The sequence below is a fragment of the Adiantum capillus-veneris genome, chromosome 21, assembly GCF_014529385.1.
Source record: "Adiantum capillus-veneris isolate H3 chromosome 21, ASM1452938v2, whole genome shotgun sequence".
NCBI lineage: Eukaryota > Viridiplantae > Streptophyta > Polypodiopsida > Polypodiales > Pteridaceae > Adiantum > Adiantum capillus-veneris.
This window is the reverse complement of record NC_140951.1, coordinates 27,135,739-27,156,965: the sequence shown is the minus strand read 5'-3', so window position 1 is coordinate 27,156,965 and position 21,227 is coordinate 27,135,739.

The following is a 21,227-nucleotide window of genomic DNA, read 5'->3' as shown; positions in this document are numbered from 1 at the left end:
TTGAGCTGCCTCCTTCAGAAGTTCCCTCTAGAGTACCGTTGGTGACAAGTAAAACCACGGGGAGCAACATTGCTTCTTCCTCACAAGAAACCATTAACACGTCGACTCTAGAAGGATTGTTCATTAATGATCATTGGACATACGACCTCCACACTGAGGTGTTGACGGATCTACACTCTGGCCACGCCTACCATGTAGGATGGATAGAGATTGTACAATCCACCTCTAGTGCCACGAGCATCGAAGATCAATAGAAAATGATCTGTAATGTTATCCATGGCATTATTCAATCAGAAATGCAAAACCGAGGGGTAAATATACTCTCAACTGGCCCCATGAGATTTCTGGATACGAGCAAGGCTCAACAGCCTAATCTATCACAAATGGAGACTCCTCTAATGAGCCCCATGGACCCATCTTACGTCATTTCACCTGGGGTCTCTATGCAATCTGAGCCTCCGAGCGAAAACTTTAGCTTCCCTAACTTGGCTCAACCCTCTATCAAGGAAAACACAGTGCTCACTCCAGGGATAAGCCTAACAGAGAATGTACCGATGACATCTACGGTTAGCGCAGTGCCACTACCTAGTGTCATAGTACCTAATATGGGGCCTCGACCATATGTGCCTCTAGCCCCTTATGCACACATGGCCCCCACACCTCCAATTGTACCACTTGCTTATGCTCCTCGAGTGCCGCTCCCTAGCCCTTATCCGAGTGGACCTATGCCCGGTTATGTTCCATATCCTGCATCATCCACACATATGCCAAGACCGACACCCGTCCCTCTCCCACATATGATTCCAAGAGTACCTCCACCGGCCCTGCCTCCTCACATAGGTGACTTGGCAGCGTTTTCTCAAACCATAGGTCGATCTATTGCGGAAAATATGCATCATGCATCTGATAGAGAGCCTAGAAGTAAGGCAGTACAAATTGCCAAACTCACGCAAAAATTCAATGGGGACGAAGATGCTAGGAAACACATTGAAGTGTTTGAACAAGTATGTGATTCCTTAGGGGAACGCAACGAACTACATAAGTGCAATGCCTTAAGCTTGACATTAAGTGGGAAGGCTGGAGATTGGTATAGGACCCTAAGGGTGGACGAGAAAACAATCTACCCTACCCTTCGAAGGTTGTTTCTAAAGGAGTACATACGAGAAGGTGTGCTTTGGGGTGTAGCATCTCAGCTACAGAAGGCCGAACGTAAGGAAGGAGAGTCAGTAAGGGACTTCATTAGTCGTCTAAAGCACTTAAACTCTCGTTGCCCTGTAAATGAGCGCTTCAACAATAACCAACTGCTTGATCGATTCATTCGAGGGTTGAGGAATGAAGGAATCTATAATGGACTAGTGATTAGAGGTATCACAACCTGGGAAGATGTCACTGCCAATGCAATCCAATTAGAGGACAACTTGATGATAGCAGGCATGAGGGTGTCTACTGACACGAGATCCACTAGCTCACAAGCCATTGAGTATGAACCCATGACTGCAAAGCCCATTGCCAATGAGCCAAAGGTATTTGAGACATTCTTGACAGACCTCACCAAGGCAATCCAAGAGTCTCTTAAGGATAATCGACCCCCTCAAAATAGTCACATGTATCCAAGAAGGGAGCAACAATGGTGTTCCATTTGCTTAGGTCCACATAGCACTAGTGAGTGCCCTACGTTTAGAGTAAAATTTAATGGAACTTGCAACGCATGTGGTAGGTATGGTCACCAAGCTAAGGATTGTTTAATGATCAAACGTATGATGGCAAATAGACCACCTGTAGCCTGGACGGATGCACCTCGAGCTCCTGTATTGATGCCTACTCCACCTGTTGAGCAACTACCGCAACACATGGTCCCTAGATCTCAAAATGTTGTACAAGCTACACCGCTACCACCTCCTGTGCTAGGACCGCAGCCCCCGCATCCAAGAGTCGCCCCTATGAACCAAGTGGGTTGCGAGCCATCAAATGCTTATGCAGATGGTTGTGAGGAGGAAATAGACACTAGTATTGCCTACGGACTTGATACATTGGAAGAGTGTCCTATATACTACATGGAAGATTGTTGGGGACAAGTCAAGCCGGTTTATCAAGCTGCTGCTCTCGCACCCAGAGGTCAAAATATCAACACCCAGGCTAGGAGGCCACCTCTTCAATGCTACGAGTGTGGTGGACCATATCGAGTAGCGGAGTGCCCTATTAGGCTGCAAAAGAATGCTGCACAGATGCAAGTGAATCAAGGGAGCACGTCTGCAATGCCAATACTCACATGTAATCGTTGTGGCATAGATCACTTGATTTCCCAATGCCCCTATAACCCAAATGCGCCTAAAATCACACCCCTGAATTTGGTCGAAATTGCTAGTGTGACATCGCCAATACCACCCGTCGCACCCGCTTATGCGATTACACGGTCCATGCTTCAAGGGCCAGGACATATCCTCGAAGAGAGAGATACCGCGTCAATTATCTAAGCAAAGAAAAAGAAGACACGAAGGAAGAAGTCGCAGAATACGGAAAATTCAAAGCCAAGTTCCAAAACAAACATAGGAACAGGAGATGACCCCGTGTATATGAATGACCTCGAGGATGATTCAGATTCAGTCGAGACAATGGAGACTAGAACCAATACCACAAAGGGAAAGACCGACAAAGAAAACCGTAACGTGGAACCAAATGAAAACCGAATAAGAGAAAACCATAAAGAGCCTCTAAAAACACCACAAGTGTTTCCAAATCCAATCCAAGACCCCCAAGATAAATCGCAGGGGCAAAAAGGAAAAAATCGTAAAAAGAAGATTGGGACGTATCCAAACCCAGTAGACGAGATTGAGCAGGTGAAACATCTAAGAGGTTTAGTGGAGGAGACTCAAAGGAAACTAGAACCAGAACCCATGCAGGTCAAAATTCATGACACAGTGTTTCCCACGCAAGTTCATCCACCCCACATGAACCATAGACCGTTAGCCATATCTAGTATCATCCAAGAAGGGAGTGAGGACAGGACATCAGAAAGTGAGCATACACCCTTCTTGTTGGAAAGGATGTTTAACGAAGGAATACCTGATCCCATTGAGGAATATGAGATTCCATCCTCACCAGTTCCTAGTCAAGGACCTACACCCTGCAAAACGCCAATGAATGTTGCCAAACTAGTGGACTTCATGTCTTCTGAGGTCCGAACCACGATCATAGCAAAGCTGTATGGAGATCCTGAGTTATTCCTTGCACTTCGAGCATTCCTTAACGGAGAGCTACGAACGGGATTACCGCAGTTTGCGCAACCAAATAGGCCTGACTCGATTATGATTGATGAGGAAAATCATGTGCAATCACTTGACTTAGATGGACACGAGTCTGTGATCGAGGTACCCATTAACGAATTAGGCCAGTATTTTGAAGGCGACGAGTCTAATGCGACCCTACCCATCACTACCAAGGGATTAACTATAAAGGGAATTCTTGATGGTGGTGCGGGAGTTAGCATCGTTACAAAAGATTGTTGGGAATCCATGGGAAAACCCCGCCTCAGTGTTACTAACATTGTGGTAAAGATGGCAAATGGTACCATAGCCAAACCTATGGGGATGCTCAAGGATCTTAAGATCAAAGTTCTAGGACACAAGGTACGACATACGTTCATTGTAATGGATTTCTCTAAACACCTTATGTCATATGAAATGATTTTAGGACGACCATTCATGAGGGAAGCACAAATGGTTCACGATTGGTCTAAAAATCATGTCTATTTGCAATTCCAAGACTCTGTCCTTAGAGTGGATTTGGTGACTGGTAAGGTACACCCCTTAGGGAGTAAAACCATTATTGATCATCGCTCTGACACCACAGTTCACTCGGCCCCACTACAATATTGTTACACTTGTAAGAAGGATACAGACATTGGCCAAGATTCTCCTTATATGGATATCCTACCTGGGATGACTGAGTCGGACAATGTGGATTGGGTACACCTAGCTGCAACCATAGATACCTAGGGAAATAGAGGAACCACTTGGGTCACACCAGAGGGGGAAGAGGTACCACAAATTGCACCTCTGAACATGATAAGTGCCATACATGCATCTTCTAAGGGCAAGGCAATTGTGGACCAATCTGACAGTGACACTGATAGCTCAATAGAAGACTTTGACCAACACGACTTGGACACTGACTCCCAGAGTGAAACGGATTCTGAATCTCATGAATTAGAGAGTGGAGCAAGTTCACAGTCAAAACATTCGGAAGGATCGAGCACATCAACCGATGATAGCTCCTCCGAGAGTGAAGAGGACACCAACGAGGACTCCTTTAGTGAGCCAGATCTAAATGCAAATCAAAAGCAGGTCTCAAATAAGAAAAAGAAAAACCTTAAGAGGCGTCGATATCGAGCCAATGTACGTGCTAGGATAAACAAGAAAAGATCCTCAGCAGAATGGCTCAGTTATATAGGAGCATGTGATGCTCATCGAAAATTGGTAGACAATTGGGGTGAATATCTCCAAAATGTTATGTGGTGTAGACCACGACCCCATGACATAGCCCAATTAGAGATCATAGACAAGCCAAAGTTGAGCTGCACTGCAAGGAGGCGTCAAAACCAAGAGTTAGCTCGACAACACAAGAAAGCAGAAATGGAAGCACAAACCAACGCATAACCAGAATCCACAGACTTGCATCCTGCACCAGAACATTTCAAATCTTACACCACAGGGGAAGCAAAGGTTGTGTACACAAAAGCCCAAAGAATACCTATCGATGGGAATAATGGAATCTATGATGGTCCGGCAATAGTTAAAGAAATAGAATTAGCTGACCCCGGTGAAGAATCAAAACCTGTTTTTATTGCCCAAGACCTCACAGAAGTTGAAGAGGCGGTCCTCAAAGAGCTTCTCAAGGAATTCAAGGACGTATTCGCTTGGACATACCATGATATGAAAGGTGTTCCGCCTTCTGTGGTCCAACATACAATCCCTATGATTAGCACTGCGAAGCCCGTACAACAAAGACCCTACCCGATGAATCCTAAGTACGCAAAGATCATTCAAGAAGAACTAGAAAAGCTTATCAAATGTGGGTTCATATATCCTATTGAACACTCTGAATGGGTGTCGCCAATAGTTATCGTGCCAAAAAAGAATGGGAAACTCAGGGTGTGCGTGGACCTCAAAAAAATTAATGCAGCTACTAGAAGAGACCATTACCCCCTACCATATTCCGAACATGTACTCGAAAGAGTTGCAGGCAAGGAAGCTTATAGCTTTCTAGATGGGTACTCAGGCTACAACCAAATCACGATAGCGCTAGAGGACCAAGCTAAAACTGCCTTCATCACAGAATTTGGCGTGTTTGCATTTCGTGTGATGGCTTTTGGCTTAACAAATGCCCCTGCTACATTCCAACGATTAATAAACACTGCTTTTAAAGAATATTTGAGAGAGTTTTGTGAAGCTTTCTTAGACGACCTTTGTGTTTACTCTTCTTGGAAAGAACATCTATCATGTTTGCGGAAGGTGTTTGAAAAATGTAGGTTATATCGTATCTCATTGAACCCGTTCAAATGCCAATTTTGGGTCAAGCATGGAGTTATTTTAGGGCATATAGTATCCAAGAATGGTATCTCAACCGATGAGAGCAAAATTAAAGTGATTCTAGAGTTACCACCACCAACCAATTACAAGGGAGTTCAAAGGTTCATGGGACACGTGGGTTATTATCGACGGTTTATTTTATTTTTCGCTGAGATAGCACGTCCTTTGTACAAGCTTCTCATTGAATTTAAATGGACTGAAGAGTGTGACCAGGCCTATGAACAATTGAAGAAAACACTAGCAAGTGCTCCAATTTTAAGGACACCTAACTGGGATGTCATTTTCCATGTGCATATTGATGCATCAAACTTTGCTATTGGGTGTGTTCTCACTCAACCAGGAGAACATAAATTGGACTATCCCATTAGCTTTGCAAGCCGTCAATTGAACGATGCTGAAAGGAACTACACCACTACAGAGCGAGAAGGTTTGGCAATGGTTTATGCAGTAAAGAAATTTCGCTACTACCTTCTGGCAAACAAGTTTGTATTTTATGTGGATCATCAAGCGTTGCTGTATCTGGTAAACAAGCCATGCTCCACAGGAAGAATCACACGATGGTTGTTAATTCTTCTTGAGTTTGATTTCACGATTGTAGTGAGACCCGGTAAAAGGCACGTCATGGCTGATCATTTGTCTCGCATACCCAATGGTGAAGCCCCTACAGGAGTTGATGATGAATTACCCGATACTTCCCTATTCATAGTTGAGACTATGCCTGAGTGGAGTGAGAACATTGTTAACTTTTTAGTTAATGGTTTTCCACCCAAGGAACTTCGTAAGGATATCGTTCGAAGGCTAGTAAAAGAATGTGAACCCTATTGTTTGATTGCCGGAACCCTGTATAGATTAGGCAAGGACGATATTCTTAGGCGTTGTGCCCGCGAGGATGAATATTTGTATATCTTGCAAGAAGCACATATGGGCATAGCAGGAGGACATTTTTCAGGGGACCTGACTGCTAGAAAGGTGCTGCAATCAGGCTATTGGTGGCCAACTTTATTTAAGGATGCATCACTTTTTACAAAAGGGTGCAATGAGTGCCAACGTTACAAGACCACACAGCGCAAGGACAGAATGCCCTTACATCCTATTAAAGTAACCCAACCATTTGAAAAATGGGGCTTAGACTTTGTAGGTCCAATTAGTCCCGCAGCTCGCAACACTCAATCTCGATATATTCTAGTTGCTACGGACTATGTAACAAAGTGGGCTGAAGCTAAGGCTTCACAAAAAGCTGACGCGAGGACAACAGCTAAGTTTCTTTTTGAGAACATTATCACAAGATTTGGTTGCCCTTTTGAAATTGTTAGTGATAATGGTACCCATTTTATAAATGAGGTAATAAGAGAGCTTACCATGACCTTTATGATATCCCACCATAAGTCTACACCTTATTACCCGCAAGCTAATGGACAAGCCGAGAGCACCAACAAGACTCTAATCTCTATTTTAACCAAGACGGTAGAAGCTCATCGCACTGATTGGGATTTGAAGTTGACATCTGCTCTATGGGCTTATCGTACTGCTTATAAAGTGGCTATTAATTGTACGCCATTCAAAATGGTATACGGCCAAGAAGCGGTTATGCCTTGGGAGTTTGTCATTCCTAGTCTTAGGGTAGCTTCGCAAGAAGGATGGAATGGTAACCCCTTAACCGAGCGTTTGTTTATCTTAGAAAAACTAGACGAAGAGAGACAGTTGGCTGTGCAAAATGCTCTTGTGGAAAAGGATAGGAGAAAGAAGTGGTTTGATCGCCATGTGAAGGACAAGGATATCAAAGTTGGTGATAAAGTCCTTATGTATGGAGTACGTAAAGAGAAGAAAAAGTTGAAATATGCTGGTAAAGGACCATATAGAGTATGTGAAATTACCCCACAAGGTACCCTTCGTGTGGAAACTCTTGATGGAGTTGAAACCATTGGATTCCTCAATGGGAGTAAATTCAAAAGATATTATGATCCTTTAAGCCAAGAAGAACTACGGGCCATTCATCAAAAGAAGGCCGCCAAAGCACAAACCGAGTTAAACAAGATACAAGCTCAAGCTGAGGCTAAGGAGCGACAACAACGTATAAGACAAAAATGAGAGGCTAACCTTGGGGTCACAAATGCATTCCACGTGGAAATCGAAGAGGATGGGTTGGACTCTGACACACCTCTACGATACCCCATTGAGTTAAATAGTGCCTATGGAAAAGTGCTATATAACGCCTTATTGGACACGGGTGCTAAATACAATCTGCTATCCTATGGGGTGTGGTGTCAGTTAGGGAAGCCACCTCTATCTGAGAGTATTATCCAAGTCAAGGGTGTCAACAAGAAAAAAACTGCGGTTTTTGGAATCTGGCACACTTCTGTCAGTTATGACAATGGGGTGGTAGCTCAAGACTTTTTGGTCATGCCTACTGGAACTATGGAGGGTAATATAAACCTAGGCCGCACGTGGATGATAGCCACCAAATGCACTATTGATTGGGGGACTGGGGGTGTTACAACGCAAAAACCAACTCTTAGCCCTACCACTCAAGCCATAGTCCCTGAGATATTGCCCAAGGAAATAAAACCCAAGACATTGCATGTCCAGGAGGTTGAACCATACGTCCCCATAGCCCAACTCTCTAGAGCTTCAACTAATGTAGTTGAAAGAAAGCTTGAGACACACAAGAACCATCCTAATGTAACAGAGAAAACATACAAGTGGGTCCCTAAAACCTCTGTAGTGAGCATGGTTGATGCAAAAAAACGGAAACCTAGTAAGAACCGTACCACTCACTCCAAGAATGTAAAGAAACGCTGCGTTGGATTCCTAAATGACTATTGGAAGCCCAAGGATACTATGAAGGAAATGATCAAATCTGGGTGCCCAAACGTAAAGTATACTCTTACCTGTCACCTGGCCCATGTAAACCCAATCCTGTGGCTCCAAAACAAATTGAAAATCGCGGAAAGGAAAAAATCATGGAATGTTACACACCCGTTCTAGAGCTAGTTTGGGTACCAAAGAAAGAACGATTTGTTCCACGTAGCTCAGGAACAGGGAAATCAAATGAAGCTTCTTGCTCTTCATGTAGTTCCTATATGCAAATAGAAGCTTCGACACAACCTCCACCTACCACTGTACATATCCATCCAAGCACGAAAGAGTTTGCACCTTCCGGGGTAAGTTCACCACCTACAACAACGTTGCAAATAAAATCCTGGGAGAGTACCTTACCACCCTTACAACTTGACGAGGCACCTAGGGTAATAGAAAACTACTGGCAAAAATCCTCACCTATTACCAACTGGAACAATTGGTTTCAAAGGGTGACAAGCTCATTTCAAACGGTATGATCTACCCAAGGAAGGGGGGAGTGTTTGCTGACAGTCATCATTCATTTGTTTCCCTCTCAACCTTTTTCCCTGACCTCTCAATCTCCGATCTTAGGGAATGTATATATATAGCCTTATACTCGCAAAAAAACAAAAATAGTAAAGAGCAAGAGCGCCTAGCAATGAGAGAGCACCCTATCAGATCTTACATATAAGTCCAAATTCACCGTGTCAAGTCAAGCAACACACAAAAACAACTCTTATGTTTTAAAGGCCTAACCAAATCTATCTGTCTTGTCAGAAATGGCTACTTCACCAGAGGCATGCACTTCTATTTTTGATGAAAGGTACCCCTTGTCTTTTCAACAAGTGTTCTACGTATGCTACCCTATACTTTCTTGCGAATGGGATTTGATAGAGAGCCTTGCATGTGAGAGAAATTTTGAGGAGTTAGAATGGCTGATACGTCTATGGCTAACTAGTGATCCCTACCCAGTGGCGAATGTGTCTCCAATGGCACATGCTTATTCTTTTGCACAAGATGAGTATCCACGCATCACGAGGTTCTTGATTAGCATGCTTGCACAAGAGGATGATGAAGAGGAACTAATAGAGACCGAGGAAGACTATGGCCTCACGGACAACGATTTTATTTATCTAGATGATGAGGATAGAGGCCTAGCCTTAGGGTGGCCACCCGGTTTATATAATATCCTCTTTCCTTGATTCTAAAAGGGGTGACAGATAGGTAGGTTAGGGGTCTAGATTGTGTTTTGAGTTTGTTTTTTAGGAGTTTTAATTTTTCCCACTGATGTGCCTCCTGGAGGTATTCCTTTTGTTTCCTAGTGTGTACAGGAGCGTGTTGCTATTGATAGGATTTGGACCTTCATGGAACCTTCAAATCAAGCGCGACCATCAACACAAACAGGTGTTTCTTGTCCATTAGCATTGCCCTTATCTTTTTGCATCCATGTTTGTCTGCTTTGATTGTGATTGGTAGCATACTATTCAGCGCATTGGCTTAGTATCAAACATTTAATTCAATGTAATCTTTTGTCATAATCACTTGTTTAGGTGTAAAAATCAAGCAGTCCGACTAAGCTAGTTTGACCAAGCTAGGTATTAGAAATCTTCTCTTAATACCATGGGGAATGCCTTCCTAATAAACAATGGTTACTTAGGTTCTTAATCCGATTTAGGCAGCATTGTATGAAATGTACTAGGGCTTTCTAGTGGGCTTAAACCTATTGACCTTTAGCTTAAGTATTATAAAGGGAGTTTACTAATGTGATGAGCCTGGGGAGGGTAACAGTGTTATATGACCCCCCAAAGTTACAAAATTAAAATGATGAAAATGAACAAACAAAAAATCAAAGTGCCACAATGTAAAATTTTAAGCTGGAAGAGAAATCTCAGCTTGATTTGGTACTTCACTCACATGTATCGCCTATGGTACTAGAGCCCTAGAGGTTCCCAGTGTGGGCGCTTTTCCTTGAAAAGCAAAAAACCCAAGGCATACAAAATAAGCACCCACTTCAAAATTGAATCAGTGTGAAAAGATTTGGGGGGTCAAAGAAAAAGTAATCAGTCAGGCGATGATTTCATGAGAAATTTCTTTTATGGTAGCTTAACTACAAGGTTTTCTAGATATAGCCTCTAGTCAGCCCTTGAACATGAATACTTGGCTCTCGCGATTAAACAACTTAATTGACCACAGAAAATTAAGAAGCTTGCCCATGGTATTAATATTCGATCTCTAGTGCTTTTCGACCGTCAAATTAGCGACCCCAGACTTGTTTAATTTTTTACCTTTACATCTGTTTATGCATTTGATTACATTGCAATTTAATGTTCATTGCTAACAAATTGTTTGAAATTCTTTGACCAATCAATGTGTCTACCTAAAACTGCATATGCTTTTTAAGAGAATGCAATTACTGTGCCAATGTTGTTTGATTTTGCAGTGACTGAAGAAGGCTAAGGACTTTCATCTCAAATGCTCTTCCACCTCGACGAACCAGCTTCAACTCAATAGCTTCCGAGGACGGAATCTACATCAGGAAGGGGGGCATGTTAACCCTCATGGCACACGGACACCCATCACCTACGATGGACGCGTATTATGTATGATTTAGAGTCAGGTACCGGGCTTGTCGGACCAATAGGGAAAGGTAGAGTGATCGTCGATGAGAGGCGCACTTTAACTTGGACATTCAAGGGATTAGTTGGTTAAGCATGGGCGCCCAAGTGTGAATGGGGTGAGCTCCTATAAAAGCCAACTAAACCTAATTTTTACTCATTCTCTCATTTGTGCAATTGAAGAGTGCTCTTGCTCCATCTCCATCTTCTTCTTCTTCACCTCCTTGTGTGTGTGTGAGAGAGAGAGAGAGAGAGGGAGAGTGTGTGTGCGATCGAGCATTACGAAGGCACGACGGCGGCGAAGCGGTTGAGCGCGGCACGACTGCAGCTTCTTCTTCACGCGGCGAGGAATCCACCACGAAGGCGAGCGTAGAGCGGTGAGTGACACACCCTTTGTTTTCTTGAGCTTGCTAGTTTAGGCTTGTTGTGTGCTTGGAGCCGTTTGTGGCTCGCACACGGTGTATTGGTAAGTCCCTTGCTTCGACAGTGCGGCAAGGAGCGCACAATGGTCACTCACCTCTTCATCACAAAAATGTTCAATTTTTACTCCATAAGTAGCTGCCTCAACTGAAGAGGTGGCATGCTTAGTTGCCATATCTTCAACTAAGGTTTGCATTCCCCCCTTCCCAAAGTTAGTTCTCAAGGGTAGACCTGTCTCTCTTAAGTGGATTTTACCATCCTTAAAAAAGACAACATCTTTTGACAAAGCATCACTAAAATCATCACAATCCCTTCTTACATGGTCTGTACTATCACACCAAATACATCTATTAACAAACCCTTCTTTGGGCTGTTGTCTTTGCCTAGGAAGTGGCCCTAATGGTTGGCCTTTTTCTTCAAGCTTTGCAAGCTTCACCTTCAAGTCACGCATTCCCTTCACAAGCTCATCTAGCATGGACTCATCAAACTTAGGAGCGATAAAAGTAGGCTTTACCATTTTGTCAAGAGTTGAGGTGGAAGGACTTGTAGTGTTTAGTACCATCTTGTCCCTTCTTCTTTGTCATTTGGAAAGCAGTGAGACAGCACCTTCAACCTCATTCCAGTCGGTCTTTAGTCCTTGCTCAACATCTTTATCTTCAAGAAGAAGCTCCAAATTTTCTTGAAACTCTTTATCTGCAGCTTGTAAGAAAAGATCTGTCTTCTCTGCATCTAGTGTGGCCCTTTCTGTCCTTGTGAGTTGTGCATTGCGCCGCTCAAATTCCCTAAGTAGTTCTGTTATTGATAGTCCTTGCTTTGGCTTGACTACCCATTCTAAGAATGTCCTTTTGGTCACTCTCTCAGAGTCCTCCATGAAATATTCCTCCTTTAAAGCTACTTTGAGTTCTTCCCAATTTCTCCCATGCCCGTCTTTAATTGCCCTAACATGCTCCCTAATTTCTGGAGCAACAACTAGCTCAAAGCTTTGAATCATCTCACCTTCTGACACGCGATGCAGCTCCATCTCCTTCACATACTCGCGTAAGTACTTGGTTACATCTTTGCCATTAAATTGATCCATTCTGTTGACGACCGCTTGTATGGCCTTCGTTTCTGAAATCTCCCTTCTTTCAGTGGCATGTTGTTGTTGCATGAACATTGCAAATGCTTGAAACATTTGCATTGTTGTTGGGTCAAAATGCATACCCTGTTGCTCAACATGATCACCCATGGTTACCCACAAACTCTCACCCTAGCAGATTTGCGTCGGGTTCACCAAAAATATGTCGAGAAATTTGCGGTCTTGCCAGGAAAGCACCGGGCTTATGGCTGTGAGAGTTTGTGAGAGAACTCAACAAAAACTATATGAAGGAGTTAAACCATAGATGCCATGAATACTAGGGTTTGGAAAGAAGTGCAATCAAAGAAGACACACTCTTTCTCTCTTGCATTCACACACACAAAGAAAGAACGCAAAAAAGAATTTCAAAACAATACGAAGATGAAAACATCAAGGCTATGGTCATATCGTATCATGGGTAATATGAAAGGGTTAATGGATGAGTTAATGGCATTCAATCTTGGCTGACCAAATAGGCTACGAATTGTTCTTTGGAATTGTAGTTTTGTGCTTACCATAATATATATATTTTGTCTAATGATTGGGATTAATTGTGTGTACAAATCCTCTTGGTTCATAGCAAGATAACTACGCTTACATCAAAAGAAAGATTATAGTCTATGAGAGGTAGTATGATGGGATCCAGTGATAGAAGTATTTCATTGAGCCTTTCAGGACCAAAGAGAAACACTATACGTTGTTGAAAGTGTATTTTACGGCTAATCCATACGTTAATTCTAATAGATTGTACAGAGTGAAAGCGATAGAAATGATCATCATGTGGGTTATTCATCTAGGATAGTATGTGAGAAATGTAGATATGAGAGAAGTGAAGAGATGAGAATTTTCCCTCCCAAGCCCTATTCTTGCCCGTAGACAATAAGGATACTGCGGGGAGAGATGTACCTGTAGCAAAGAGAACCTAAAACTTGTAGAGAGGATGAATTACTAAGAGTGAGAGAGATAGATTTGGTTAAGGAGATGAGATTAGATACATACATATATATATATATATATATATATATATATATATATATATATATATATATATATATATATATATATATGGCGGATTAGAGATGAAAAAGAAAACAATAAGAAATCAAGAAAACATCAATGTAGAACACATCTTACTTGACAAACCCTTCAGCACCATTATTGATGGAGAGAGAAGAAGAGGGGAGCACTCCACTTTGATTGATACGCCAAGTACAAATCCTTCTTTGATTAGAGTTGATCTTCCAAGGATAGCGTACAAGAATGGCTAGTCTTCCTCTAGGAGAAAGTGTAGGCTTGGGCTTATGTTAATGGGGCTAAGTACAATTAGGCATTACTACTCACTCCCTCAAGAATTCCTCTCATCAATGGCTTGAATGCTTGAGTTCTTTCCAAGGAAGAAGAGGTCCCCTTTTATAGGTGAAGGGAACCCACAAGGGTTTACACAAGAAGAGAGGATCCAGTGTGAACAGGAATTGGAAAAGTTGGAAATGAGTTGTCCCTGTATGATGTGGGCAGACTGGGGTCCAGTATTTTGATCATATCTCCTCAACCGTGGCTCCAAATAAAAAAGTAAAAATATGGGCAAAAACTTCCGCTCATTAGCTACGATTTTTATTTTAAAATTGTTTTCCAATTCGGATTGGAACCTTGTGTAAAAAATTCATCAAAATAGGGTCCATTTATGGCAGTAAAAGTCTTCATGTGGTCTTCTTATCCTAGACTTTCATTTAATTCCAAAGGACACATCATGCCATATGAAAGCATGACATTGCTCCTTGAAAAAGTTTTGTAATCATGCTTGCAATAATGCATTAAAATAAGTGTATCTTTGAAATCATGCCACCTAGTGTCCCACTAGGATTTGATTCTCTCCTAGTAGCTATTTAAAAAGAAATATAAGAAAAGTATAAAAAATACATAGAATATATATATATTGGATTTTACCCTAGATATAGGATCTAGCTAGGGTGTGAGATGATAATGAAATAGTAGAAATAAAGAATCAATGCTTTTTGCCCCAAGTTAAAGAGGCGGAGCTATTGATGCTTTTCCCATAGTATTTTCTGATGGTAAAGTAAGGATATGTTACCCTTGAGAAAAATAATAGGATGAGATAGAAGGCTTATTATTATACTTAAATATGCATATGTACACTATAGGAAATATAATTATGTATCTAAAAAAATACAAGATAGATCTTGTAGCATGCGTTCCCACTATGTACGTGTCACAGCACGACAACGGGCTCCTAGAGCATCTTGGAGACCACATTCTATAGCACCAACTCAACATCTCCAACACTTTGAATACCATCCCAATTAGCCCACTTTGGAGGCCTTCCAGGCCTAAAAAACCGCATTAGACACACATTATCGCTGCTACCAGCCCGCACAGGGCCTTCACAACTATCTCAGAACTTTTCCATGTACCTCTAAGCATGCTCCGCTACATTGCACACTTCCCAGAACGGACCAACTTTGGTCGCACCAGCGATGCAAATACTTATTTCTGCGCATTTACTATTTCCATGCAAAGATACCTAAGGACGCATTGCAAAAGGGCACAGGGTCAAAAGATCAAAAATCCACAAGCAATCAGGGGCTAAGAGCTCAAATGATGATCAAAAGGCAAGTGGGGGGACACGTGTTGTTCAATGGCATCATGGCTTGCGACCAAAGCAAGACACCCTCTCGTACAGAGGAGAATCCAGATTGGTATCCCATTCTTTTAATTCCCCTTAATTGAGTACAAGTGTGTTGCTTTCATTTGAGACTTAGAATTTTGGACAAATTGCTAATGCTTCACATAAATTATGCATGGAACATGGAGCCAAAGTTGAAGCAAGAGGAGTGCATTCACGTGCTTGAAACGACTTTGTCATTGTTGGGGCTTCACTCTGATGCAGTAACCATCTCAAAGGATCGCAAGAACCCAACCAACAACCACACATGATAACCCTACTAAGATACGTATGGGCGAGGCAAAGGCATGACACTTTCTTTCAAACTATGGTGAGGCTCAAAGCCATACTCCTTTTTAGATATGGAAGCAAGTGTGTGACATAACAACCTACCTTGGCAATGAGGCAGTACTAGGGCTGAAGAGAGCGCATGTGTGGGAAGCATGCAATGAGATGATGAGGCTTCTTGAGTGACTATACCTTAGTGAAGATGAGATACAGTCATTCAAGGTTTCTATTAATAAATTCACAGAGCTAATGGGGTCGATGCATGGGAAAAAACCCATATCACAGATTACATGCATGTCTTGTTCGCCCATGGTCCATACTTTCTTGACAAATATGAATCCCTTACGCTTTGGAGAAATCAAGGGATGGAAAGGTCACACTATTAGGAAAAGGCTGCCTATTTTAAGAGCACTTATCATGACGGTGGAAGATTTGCAGCAACCGGTTTCACGAGATGTTCAATTGGTTCTATCATGCACTAATCGGTAGGAGGAAGCAAAGAGAATATATGGGGCACCTTGTCTCTTAGTTGCCATATTATAAAAGTGGTGAGGTTTCAACAAACACAAGGATACCATGGGTCAAATGAACGCGAGAGAGCATCGACATGGACGAGAAATTGGCAAAGAGAGGGTGTGTGTGGCTTCTCATGCAGTAACGATTGTAATTTCCACTTTTTTGAGCATATTAATGATAAATTGTAATTTTTATAAAAGTTGGTCCACATAAATAACAAAGTGAGTTTTTAATGTCTTTTATAAGTTTGTGAGTTCTCTCTCTCTCTCTCTCTCTCTCTCTCTCTCTCTCTCTCTCTCTCTCTCTCTCTCTCTCTCTCTCTCTCTCTCTCTCTCTCTCTCTCTCTCTCTCTCTCTCTCTCTCTCTCTCGTCTCCTCTTCCCTGCTCTCACCTCCCGCCATGGAAACCAGCAACCAAGAAAGAAACACTTAGGAAACCAACAGCCAGGAAACAAGAAATCAAGAAACCAACAATGTCTCAAAGAACTTGGACAGCATCAAACTTCAATAGTCCTTTGAGAGTCTTGGTCCACTCCCACATGCATAGAGTTCAACGATACCACACATTGAGCATCTATAGTAGCTGACCAAAGAGGCAGAGTGCTTGCGGGCCGAGAGCGATCACCAAGAGCAAAAAAACTTTGATCGTGCTCAATAAGATATTCAGAGGGTGACAATGCAAGAGTTTTACAAAGAGGAAGAAAAGTATTTTATTGTAGATGCAAACAGAACTTACAAGATGCTCCAAGAGCGCCGATACACACAAAACAAGATTGTTGAGGTCTTAAGGACAGAGGCCAATAGAAAGTACAAGAGACGTCAGGATCAGAGGCCTAACATAGATTCACGTCTACTCACGAATGAGCAGGTGGTTGATCCCATAGAGAAGGTTTCTAATAACAAAATTCAAGAAATCTATGAGAAGTCCTTGAGGATGAAGCAACAAGCTGCCTTGCAAGGGAGAGAGAAGAATAAAAAAAGAGAGCGGAGGAGGAAAGGGCCAAGAAGGCCACACAAAAAAGCCCCAAGAAGCCGCCCCAGAAGAGTCCAAAGAAGGCCAAACAACCCCCTGCTAAAGCAACAAATAAAAGTAGGCATGCACCAAAAGAGAAGATGATGAAGAAGGGAAAGAATCCTCCACAAACTGCAGAGGAGGCCAACCAGTGTGATGAGAGGTGCAAGAAGTACCGCAACAATAATGCCCCATGGGCTCATACTGTCCAACCTCCACCATCACCACCACCTCTCATGAAGAAGCGTTGTTGGAGACCTGGCACATGTGCATTGCATGAAATCTGCAATTACCCACAAGAGTATACAGCTTATCCTCCCTAAAGCCCCATTTTTTTGGATGATGAAAGAGAATATGGATGAGTACTCAGACAGTGTAACAAGGGTGGAAGTAGCGACACTAGGTGCGTTGCAGCAAGAAGTGGAGGATATCGCTATATCCCTTTTTCAAGGCACCATTTTGGCAATGGCCCATGCTAAGTTTGTGACTATTAAGCCCTCAAATATGAACTTAGCACTTTGCCTACATGGTGATGATTGCTTTCGTAAAACCTAGATAGAAAATCCATTGTAACTTCTCAAGCCGAATCTTTACCAGCTTTATCATGTAACTATTTTGGGAATGAAATTATGATATCTATGTTTGGAAATTGCAATGTATTGATTCAAATTTCAATCTTGTGTTGGTTATGGATTTGAATGTGGTTACTTAGGTCAATTTCTCTAATCAATCCGCTTCGGGGGTCCCTGTGAGCTGGAAAGTAGAAATATGGGTTGACATGGTGTCCATCCCCAGCCCCACGGGCCATATGAACCTTGTTGTCATGTACATGGCCAAACAATAAGCCGTTTCATGGCGCACGGGGCCATGGAATTGCTCGACATTCCGCCATGTGCACGGCGACATGGTTCATATGGCCTGTGGGCATCGGGATGGGAACCACATGAGCTTTATTTTCTTCTTGCCAGATAACACAGATCTCATGAGCGTAGAAATATTTGTTCTCAGCACTTTGCGGATTCAATGTGCATCACGAGAAATTTGCATACTAACATGATGTCTTCTTGCCCTACCTGAGCCCACTGCAAAAAGTTTCTCCGTGGCACACAGGGCCAAAAATTTGTTGGATATTCCATCATGTGCATGGCAACAAGGTTCATATAGCCTATGGGACTCACCTACAGTAGGAAAAAATCATGCTAGTGTGCAAATGGCTCATGACGCACATGGATCAAGACAAAACTTTACTCAAGATGATAACTTTATTAATTTCAAAGATACATCGAGACATACAATACACGTGGCTAAGAAAGCTTTTCTGCAAGCTCATTGAAAGCATCTTGAACTAGGTTCCTTAAAGCTATTTTTTCACCAATGCATGATACAATATCTTCCTTGCTTGTTATTCCTTGCCCGAGGCAAAGGCCACAATATCCAAAAAGGCTTTCGGCCCCTTTCTCACCAAAACTATGGATTGTTTCCATTTGTTTACAAGAATACATTTGTGGGCATTTGCGGCTATAGGAAACTTGGCCAAAACAGAGCTTATCACTCTACACTTGTACATCTGCATTGATGCATAGTCCATATACTTGATGTGGATGACTCAGATCATCTCTTCATTGAAGCTTGGGAGATAATGCCATAGGGTGGAATTCTTTGAGTCACCGTCCGTGCAAGATCCACCCTTTTGTTGGGAAAACCAATCCATCTCCAAAGTGGAATGCAAGGAAAGAATGTTGGATTATGATTCTAAGAAACAACAATAAGAATTGAGAAGATTGAAGTACTTACTAGTGTCGCGTCATCTTGCTCGCAAAGGTTCTTGTTGGTTCTGCCAATTGTGCCAAGATCAATGCGCATCAAGCACATGAGACATTTGTGGGGAGAAAAGACACTCTTGGGAACACTCTTGTAGAAATATTTCTGCTTTTCAATGGTTTGTAGAGCTACTACCACAAGGGAATCCATGGAATTATGTCCCTCTCTCAAGGCTAGTGTGTTGATGAGAGGGAAGAAGAGTAGTCTACTTGGAACTCGGTCTTTTGATTGGAGCTCTATGTATCACAAACCCCAGCATGTATTGCAAGAACAGAGATGGATTTGTCTTGATGCATTTCAATAAAGTGGGTAATGTCATCAAGGAAGAGAAATACTTGATCGTCCACTATAATTGGATGCGTGGTGTGCAAGAGAATCTCTAGGATCTCATCTTCGACATCCTCCCCTTCTAGGTCTTGGTCAACTTCTTCCAAGGTAAGCTTGCCTTGGAGACATAGGAGGGCCAACAAAGCTAGACATCTTCTCCTCTTTGCGCCCTGTCTCCTTTATAGGCTTCCTCGAATACGGCTTGTTATGGTCACTTGCTTTACCTTTTCCCTTGTTTTTTTCAATTGCCTCCATGACCATCATAGCAACCACCAAGTCCCACCTCATAAATCCTGTGTCAATGTTCCCCATGCCCAGGTATATGAGGTTGTCCTCCTCTTTATCTCTATAGTGTTACTTGGTGAGCCCTTTGATCACCCTACCAATTTGAAGCAAAAACTACTATCTTCTTTGAAAGTATGCTTGGGGATCAGATCAACTCGCACCCACAAACCTTCTTCATCTTCAAAATTGATGGAGTACTTTTCTATATGTGTCTCTATGTAGGATGTAAGCGCTTCAAATGCATCAGCATGCAGTTTGATGGTAGTCTCCATGTCGATGGATACGTGGAACATGGTTCTAAGCTTCTCCATCATGTGTCCTAGGTCATGCACAAGGAGTTGGTCAATGAGAAATTGATTAGTAGCATCCATTATTACTGGAAGAGTGCAAGGGACAATGGCACATGCTTGGGGATGGATACAACAAGGAAGCAGTGGAGAAGATGAGAGAAGCCCAAAAACAATAAATTGACTTTAAAATGGGCCTTTCAAGTCACTTATAAAGGAGACAATTAAAAATAGGAAACTTTTATCAAACTTAAAAATTTACAGATGATTAAAATTTAAACGTTCTCTTCCATAGAAAACCTAGGCTATAATGTATAATACTGCCATCCAAACACCACAGTTTAAAACATCGTAACTTCACCACCCACCACGATTCTAAAGTCACTTAATGCTTCTAAAATTGAAAATTGGACATTCCCAAATCACAAAATTAGACAAAAATGTATCATGTCAATATGAGAGTATTACATTGCAACGGCAGTTGCTTGCTTGATATGGATACATCTAGGGAAGGGGATGCTCTTACAAAGAAACACCCTCTCTTTTCTATTACACAGAGAGTTGCCACTAATTACAAATTAGTAGTCCATCTTGAGCTCAAACCTAAGCACCAAGTACTCCCTTAGATTTTCCATATTCCAATCAGTATTGATGACCATGTCCCACACTTCCTCCTACTTTCACACATGCACTTTAACTTGCTCCATATCAGTGATGTTTGATTTGAGTGCTTCCCATTCACCTGGCATCTACTTCCACTATCCATAAGGGAATGTAATGGATATTTGATGTTTTCCAATGTGGTATTAGATGATCAATTGTTTTGGTACAACCATGCATGTTATGGTATCTCCATTGTGTTGAACAATCTTTGAGTCCCAAGCAGATGGAAGGAAGGCATGCATTGTTGTTCCACCCTTAGCAATCCACATGGTAGGCATGTAATGAGCAACATCTACCTTGAACAAAAAAAAAAAATGCAGAGGCATAAAAAATGTTAGTGTTTCTTAATGTGACCCGTACGTGCACTTCATTGCATTGAAGATTTCGTTTTCAAATCCGCCTCTTGGTTAATACAATAGAGGTACTATCAGGAGTTGGCCAATCAGCATCCATTAGAGTTGGTGGACTAAGTATTTTCAAGGTCCTGTATCCATTCCTTGACATTGGGACTACATACTCTGCATCAAAGAATTATCAACGTCCTGTAGTCATTCCTTGTCGTTGGGACTACATACTCTCCATCAAAGAATAAGATGGGCCATTCTGCAAGCTCGGATGTAGTGCATCTGGAATATAGCAATGAGCCAAAATGAAAGTGATGAGCCTCAAAAGTTTTGAAGAGCACCTTTAGAGGCCCCCATTCCATAAATCTTGATGGAAAAATATGTGCACAAGCCAAACACCATGCCCATAGAGTTTCCTCCCATTAGA